The sequence below is a fragment of the Triticum dicoccoides genome, chromosome 5B, assembly GCF_002162155.2.
Source record: "Triticum dicoccoides isolate Atlit2015 ecotype Zavitan chromosome 5B, WEW_v2.0, whole genome shotgun sequence".
NCBI classification, from domain to species: Eukaryota; Viridiplantae; Streptophyta; class Magnoliopsida; order Poales; family Poaceae; genus Triticum; species Triticum dicoccoides.
In genome coordinates, this window is record NC_041389.1 from 474,059,524 (window position 1) to 474,067,688 (window position 8,165).

An 8,165-nucleotide genomic window follows, 5' to 3' on the forward strand; every position below is an offset into this window, starting at 1 on the left:
GCCTAGGAGGGGGTGCCCCCCCAAGCCCAATCCGAATTGGGTGAGGGGGCCGGCCCCCCTTTCCTTCTTCTCTCCCTCCTCTTTCCTACCTCTCCTAGTCCAACTTGGAAGGGGGGAATCCTACTCGCGGTGGGGGTAGGACTCTCCTATGGCGCGCCCAAGAGAGGGCCGGCCCTCCCCCTCCTCTACTCCTTTATATACGGAGGAGGGGGGCACCGCATGGACACACAAGTTGATCATTGATCTTTAGCCGTGTGCGGTGCCCCCCTCCACCATAATCCACCTCGGTCGTAGCGGTGCTTAGGCGAAGCCCTGCGCCGGTAGCTTCATCAACACCGTCATCACGCCGTTGTGCTGACGGAACTCTCCCTCGAAGCTCTACTGGATCGTGAGTTCGTGGGATGTCACCGAGCTGAACGTGTGCAGATTGCGGAGGTGTCGTACGTTCGGTCCTAGGATCGGTCGATCGTGAAGACGTACGACTACATCAACTGCGTTGTCATAACGCTTCCGCTTATGGTCTACGAGGGTATGTGAACGACACTCTCCCCTCTCGTTGCTATGCATCACCATGATCTTGCGTGTGCGTATGAATTGTTTTGAAATTACTACGTTCCCCAACAAAAACATGCGTCATCCCAAGCTTCATCCAGGCACTATTTCTTCCCAGGCACATTGTCCATGCTTTCAACCAAACAGGCCCTTAGCCTGGACAGGCAACAACCGAGAACTGAAAACCGATTTATACTGTTGTTCTTTTACAGGACAAGCTGAACGTGCAAGGACATCAAAGAACTGAAAACTGAAAAATGTAGTAGTAACACCTGTCATTACAATTCATAAGTAATTAGCATAGAAATTATGTAGCCAAATCAAGCACACACGTGTATCAGCTCTAAACCTATGCATGCATGCACATGTGTATATCAGCCAGATCAAGCACACATCTATTCATCATGCCATCAGCTGCCCATTAGAGAAGTCAAAAATGATCTTCAGGCCATCCATCACATATGCATGCTTTGACCATGCCCCGCTACTCTTCCAGGGATCGTCTCACGACAGAGTTACGCCCTCCTTCAAGTTTGAGGAGTTTTGGTTGCACCTCCCTGGTTTCAAGGAAACGGTGGCCTCGGCCTGGGACAAAAGCATCCGTGCTATGGACACCATCAGGCGCATTCAGGGAGACGTCAATTCCAAGCTTTTCCATGCCAGGGTCAATGGCCGGCGACGAAAGAATTCATCCAGACACCGCAATCACTAGAGAGGACAAGGAGAGTGTCCTTTACACTCTCTTCCAAACCTCAACTTTCAGGCCCATGACTTGACCGACCTCGATGCCCCTTTTGATGAGCTGGAGATCAAAAACACGGTTTTTTCCTTGCCTTCGGTCAAGGCTCCGGGCCGGATGGTTTTATTGGGGATTTCTTCAAGTCCTGTTGGGGAATCATCAAGTATGACGTGGTGGCGGCAATCTTGCAATTGGCAAGCCTTAGGGGCCCTTCAGTTCTTGGCCCCAAAGCTCTACAAGATAGTTTCCAGGAAAAACAGAACAGTGCACCATGAGCTTTCCGACGAAAACTGGATCAGAGCAGTGGCTAGACTGTAGACTTTGCAATAATTGGGGAGTACGTATACCTATGGGAGTGGCTTAGTCAGCTTTAGCTCAGCCCCCAACTAGGCGGATTCCATTTCTTGGAAGTTGACCACTGATGGCATTTACTCTGCGACATCCGCCTATGTAGGCCCTGTTTGGATCCCTCAGTTAGAGTTAGATTGAGTTAGTTTTGCCTGAACTAACTCTAAAGGATTCAAACATATGGGTTAGTTTCAGCTAGTTGGATCTAACCCATGTGAAAAAACTATCCCGAGCGAGAGGTGCTAGTTGGGTTAGATTTTCTAGGGCCCACTGAAAAAACAACTAAAAAAATCTCCCTCCCGCACCAGATCCTTCCCTCCCGTACCGCCCCTCCGCGACTCCTCTCCCGTTCCCCATCGCACCCCCCGCCCAAGCGCCGCGCCGCCAGCCCGAGCGCCGCGCCGCCGGAACCCCAGGCGCACCCTCCTCCGGCCGGCGCTCGCCCTCCTCCCCCGTCCCCGGTCGTCTCTCTCCCTCTCTGTCGTCCGAGGCGGCGCATCTACCGGGGATCCAGCGAAGGTGAGTTCGTTCGTCCTTCTGTACTCGTGTTCTCCCTCGTCCTACACGCTCGTCTCTCTAGCTAGCAACGGCTCGTGGCCGGGATTTGAGCTGGCTGGGCGGCTGGATCCGTTGGAGCCGGACACAGGGGCTTGGGTGGAGTGAGTGGCCGATGATTAAGGACTAGGCGGCGGCTGTGCACATGTGGCTGGTGCATGCATGAGCAAGTCAGCAAGAGTAGTCTGCCCTCCTTCTCTCCATAGGAAATTTCTTGCTGTTCCAGATTCTTGCATGCTAATTTGTTGGCAGAACTTCTGATTAGGTAATAGCTAGATTTTGTACTATTTTTGGTTAACAGAACGGGCGGTGATGGTTAAAAGAAAACCATCGATGCATTTTACATAAGAGAGAAAGTTATGTGAAGAACATTAACTGAATCAGAACACCCTGTTCAGCCTCCTCTTTTGTTGCAGATGTTCTTGTGCAAATTTAGAGCATTAAGAAACGAAGAGTTGATCTATATAGTGTGATCAACTCAATACTTCATCATTAAATAATATTTTGGTACAATTTCATTTTCTGGATGCGATACTGAATCTTCTCTTCTGGTGCAGGTAGTATAGCTTGGAGCAAAGCACCCGCGATGGATGGAGACGGCTTCGATATGTGGGATTCGCAGCCGAGTTAGCTTGGAGCAGAGCACCCTGGAGTGATATTTTTTTATGAAACTTGATTGACGATTTGTATGTTTAAGTGCGACATCTCATTTGTATGGAGAAAATAAAATTTATCATGTTTTGGACCCTTGATTTGTAAAGATCATTTGTTTATGTCAATTGTGAGCAGGAGGAGGCCACATAAGAGCTGGCCACACCAAATCCGGCGGGAAATAGGGTCCAAAGTAGCCAAATGATTGAGAAAGAATATTTATTGTCAATCTAACCTTGCCATCCAAACATCTCTTTGGTTAAAGTTAGTTTAAGGTTAGTTCATGGTTAGAATCTAACTCTAACCTCTAACCGAGTTAGAGTATCCAAACAGGGCCGTAGTTATGTTCTATGGTTCATATCCCACATTTGACTTGACCAAGATTTGGTCAGCAGACACAGAGCCAAAGTGTAAGTTTTTTGCCTGGCTCTCCCTCCATGGGCGTATTCTCACGGCGGACATGCTTGCAATCCGGGGTTGGACACACGACCCGTGATGTCAGTTGTGCCTACAGGCACCTGAGACTACGACCCACTTGTGCAAAGACTGCCTTTCTCGGTCGCGATGTGGAACAAGTGATCAACTGGACAAATGAATATCTCCCTATGGCTAACTTTTCTGCCTGAGCGCAGTGACATCTCCAACTGATGGGACACGATGTTAAGGAGTCCGATGATGTGCAAACGCCGGAGTGGTGGACTAGTCTATACCATCTGGAATATTTAGCAAAAAAGGTTTTCGCCCCGCTTTATATTATATATAAAGCATACCACTACAGGCATAGAGTAACACAAGGTTCCACACACACACACAAAGGTAGCACGACACAAACTACAGAAGGGTTTTGCTGAGGGCACAACTCAAACAAGTCCTAAAAAAGGAAACAAGGCGGAAGCACTGCACTAAAGAAGCTAATCCGGCTCAGGAGGTGGCGGGGGGAGCGGGGGCACCAAGCGAAGAGCCATCGCACGCAGATCAACAATGATGGTGTTGATGGCGTCCCGGTCTTGGTGGCGGCTAAGTGGCCCCCAAAGATGCAAGTATCCGCACATTTTGAATACCTCGCCAGTAGCACATCGAAGAGGAACACGCTGGATCACTAGCTTATTTCAAACCGTCCAAAGCGTCCATGCAAGGACCCCAATGGCCAGCTACCTGATGTGGCGACCCGCTGGGGGGAAGTCTGGAGCTCGGTGAAGAGGTTCGGGAAGTTGGTGTTACACCAACTCCCACCGACTACCTCCTAAAGGCAGCTCCATAGGAACTGGGTAGAAACACACGAGAAGAAGATGTGATTAGAGTCTTCTTCCATCCCACACAAGGGCAAGTCCCATCTCCCGGACCATTACGCTTCAGCACCTCTACTCCAGAGGGCACCCGCCCACGGATCCATTGCCATAGGAAGATCCTGATCTTCAGAGGAAGTTTGATCAACCAGATCATCTCCAGGGGTGCGGGTCTAGGGGTGGGAGCGATGGCCTGGTATATGGACTTCATGGAGAATTTTCCCGAGGGCTCTAGGTGCTAGGATAGGCAGTCGTGTGGCAACTCCAGGTCCTACTCGTGGAGCGCCACCGTGTCTAGGAGGTCGTGCCAGGCGGCAATTTCTGGGGGGCCAAATGGCACCGGAACGCAAGGTGCCCTAAGTCAATAAGGGCCACCTCAACAGAGACCCGAGGGTCCACCGCGATGGAGAATAAGTCTGAGAAACGTGTTGCGAAGGGGGCATTCCTAGCCCACCTGTCAAATTAGAAAAGGGTGTAGGTCCATGTACCCACTCTAATGGAGGTCCCGGTGCGAAGGACTGGGAGCAGCTAGATGATACGCCCATTTTGCGTCATGCTTTTATATTGATATTTATTGCATTATGGGCTGTTATTACACGTTATGTCACAATACTTATGCCTATTCTCTCTTATTTTACAAGGTTTACATGAAGAGGGAGAATACCGGCAACTGGGATTCTGGGCTGGAAAAGGAGCAAATATTAGAGACCTATTCTGCACAACTCCAAAAGTCCTGAAACTCCCCGAAAGTCATTTTGGGAATTAATAAAAAATATTGAGCGGAAGAAATACCTAAGGGGGGCCACCCACCATCCACGAGGGTGGGGGGCGCGCCCTACCCCCCTGGGCGCACCCCCTGCCTCGTGGGCCCCCTGGCAGCCCTCCAGTGGCCATCTTCTGCTATATGAAGGCTTTTACCCTGAAAAAAATAATAAAAAAGCTTTCGGGACGAAACTCCGCCGCCACGAGGCGGAACCTTGGCGTAACCAATCTAGGGCTCCGGCGGAGCTGTTCTGTCGGGGAAACTTCCCTCCGGGAGGGGGAAATCATCATCATCGATCCTCTCATCGGGAGGTGTTCAATCTCCATCAACATCTTCACCTGCACCATCTCCTCTCAAACCCTAGTTCATCTCTTGTATCCAATCTTTGTACCAAAACCTCAGATTGGTACCTGTGGGTTGCTAGTAGTGTCGATTACTCCTTGTAGTTGATGCTAGTTGGTTTATTTGGTGGAAGATAATATGTTCAGATCCTTAATGCATATTAATACCCCTCTGATCATGAACATGAATATGCTTTGTTCCTGAGGACATGGGTGAAGTCTTGCTATTAGTAGCACTACAAAAAAATACACTTCCATGATGATACGTGTTCGTCACAGTAGGTCGTGTTTTTTGTCATGCATGTACATCCATAATGATTTTATGACAGAATTAAGATAGTCATACCTGTGCTGTCGTAGAAGTGTTCCATGACATTACCAAAATTATCATCATGGAAGTGTCCATTTTCATGACAATAAATCGCGCGTCACAGAAGTGCTTTTGTCAAGGGTGACCGACACGTGGCATCCACCGTAACGGAACGCCGTTAAGCTATCGGGTCCGGTTTTGGATCCGATAACCCGTTAACAGCCCAGACCAATGGGGATTTTCCACGTGTAAAATCATCATGGGACAGATGTCATCCACTCATTGGACAGGAGGCGCCTATGATAGGTCGACACGTGGCATGGCCCAACAATGGCCCATTCCGGTGAAAAAGGCCGGCCCAGTAAAAATTAGCAGGCCGGCCCATATAAGGCCTACCTGTGTCAGGTCCATTTAAGCCCACGGCCCATATGAGATGTGCTAATTCGGCCCGTCAACGGCCTGTTAAAGATTTGACACCATTGCAGCCCATCGTCAATTCGAGCCCGTTAACAGCCCGCTACATATTTGGGCTCAATATCGGCCCGATGAGATTTTGGCCTGTTAAACGGCCCATTTAATGAATGGGCCAATTTTCAGGATGTACATCTTTCGGCCTTTTAGCGACCCATTTAAATGTTGGGCTAATTTCCAGCCTGGTGTGTCTTTCAGCCTATTGACGGCCCATAAATCTGATGGGCCATTTGTAGTCGGACCTGAGTTTTGGCCTTTTAGCGGCCCATTTAAGTGTTGGGCCAATTTCTGGCCCAGTGCCACTTTCAGCCTGTTGTCGGCCCATAAATCAGTTGGGCCATTTGTAGTCGGACCTGAGTTTTGGCCTTTTAGCGACCCATTTAAGTGTTGGGCCAATTCCCGGCCCTGTGTGCCTTTCGGCCTGTTACCGGAGCATAAATGAGTTGGGCCATTTGTAGTCGGACCTTAGTTTTGGACTTTTAACGGCCCATGCCCTTCATGGTCCAATACCAGCCCGGTTTCTCTTTCGGCCTGCTAAAGGCCCACAACACAGTTGGGCCATTTACAATATGACCTGACTTTCGGCCTCTTAGCGGCCCATGCTCTTCATGGTCCAGTACAACCCCGCTGTCTCTTTCGGCCTGCTAAAGGCCTACTGTATAGTTTGGCCATATGTAGCCCAAACTTAGTAACGGCCTGTTAATGGCCCGTGAAATAAATTGGGGCCACCTGTTGCCCGCTTCGATGTCGGCCTGTTAACGACCCGGGAGGTAAGAGGGCCGACCATTAACTTTCGGCCTAGTAACGGCCCATTAACTTAATGGGCCCACTAAAGTTCGTATATGTCTTTAGGCCAAATTAGGTAATTGGAGCCCATTACGACGAGCAATTACGCACAGGACCAAAACCGATCAAGCAAAGGTACGGCATACAGGGAATAACGTTGCACATCCAGCATATATTACAGGAAATTACATCCACTGGGCAATCAAAGATTGATGCCAGTGGAAATAAATAAGCAGAACCTAACCATCTACAACGTCACAATCTACAACCTCAGCACAGATGACGCCCATAAGCATGTGGGCAAGTTCTTGCTGCTTTGCTACACTGTCTTTGAAAACATTGATCAGTTGTTGTGTCGCACGACTCTGCACCTCTGATTCATCCACCATTTCCATCATTGCTTCAGCCATTAATTGGTTCACAAACATACATTTATTCCATTGCATTCGAGACAGAGGATACTGAACAGATTTAGATGGCGATTTTGGCAGGCTTGTATTATTGATAGTGGAGAGTGTCTCGACCACTGCATCATAACATAAATTAGGACGGGAACCAAGCAGATTAGTCATGAGTTATTGCCATATTACCTGGCCTAGATTTACTGGAAAGAAACAATGGGGTTGCCTTGCTGTTTTCAGAGTTTGTCTTCTTATCTTCAGCAGCCTGCACAAAATTAACACACTAGCATTGCTATCATTGGCCAAGTCAGATAATAGGAAAGCAACATTGACACAACGAACGTTTGGGCAATTAGCCTACACCAAATTAACACAATATGGCACAACTATCATCAGCCAGGTAAGGTAGTACTAAAGCAACATTGACACAATGAATGAATAATGAGCAACCAGAGAAGAACTACAATTCAGTAATGTGCTGATATGAGATAGTACATTCATGCAGCTCAGTATGCAAAACTACCAGGCAATTTTCCTTACAAAAATCAACATTGGCGCCTTTAACATTTTGCTACAACTAATTTTAGATCAGAGAAAGGTTAGATTCATGCCGATTAACAAAATACATGTTGATGTAAAAAATATAGTGATATACTACAGGTACTTACATCAGCATTGGAGCACAGAGAATTCCCGCAAGATATTTTCCTCGAATACGATCCCAATGGAGGAAGTCTTCTGTCGTTTAATCTTATTTTCTAAAAGAGAGATGGGTAAGAAACATGTAGAAAATATAATCAGAATGCTATAAAATTTCATGATGCGAGGATACGCACATGCTTCTTAGAATGGAGTTGACATTCTTTTGCTGGACTGGAGCGGACTAGTTCTTTGGCCACTGGAATCTGCTTATTATCAGTGGGAGTTGGGTTTCTCTGCACTGGAGCAGTATCTATGAAAAA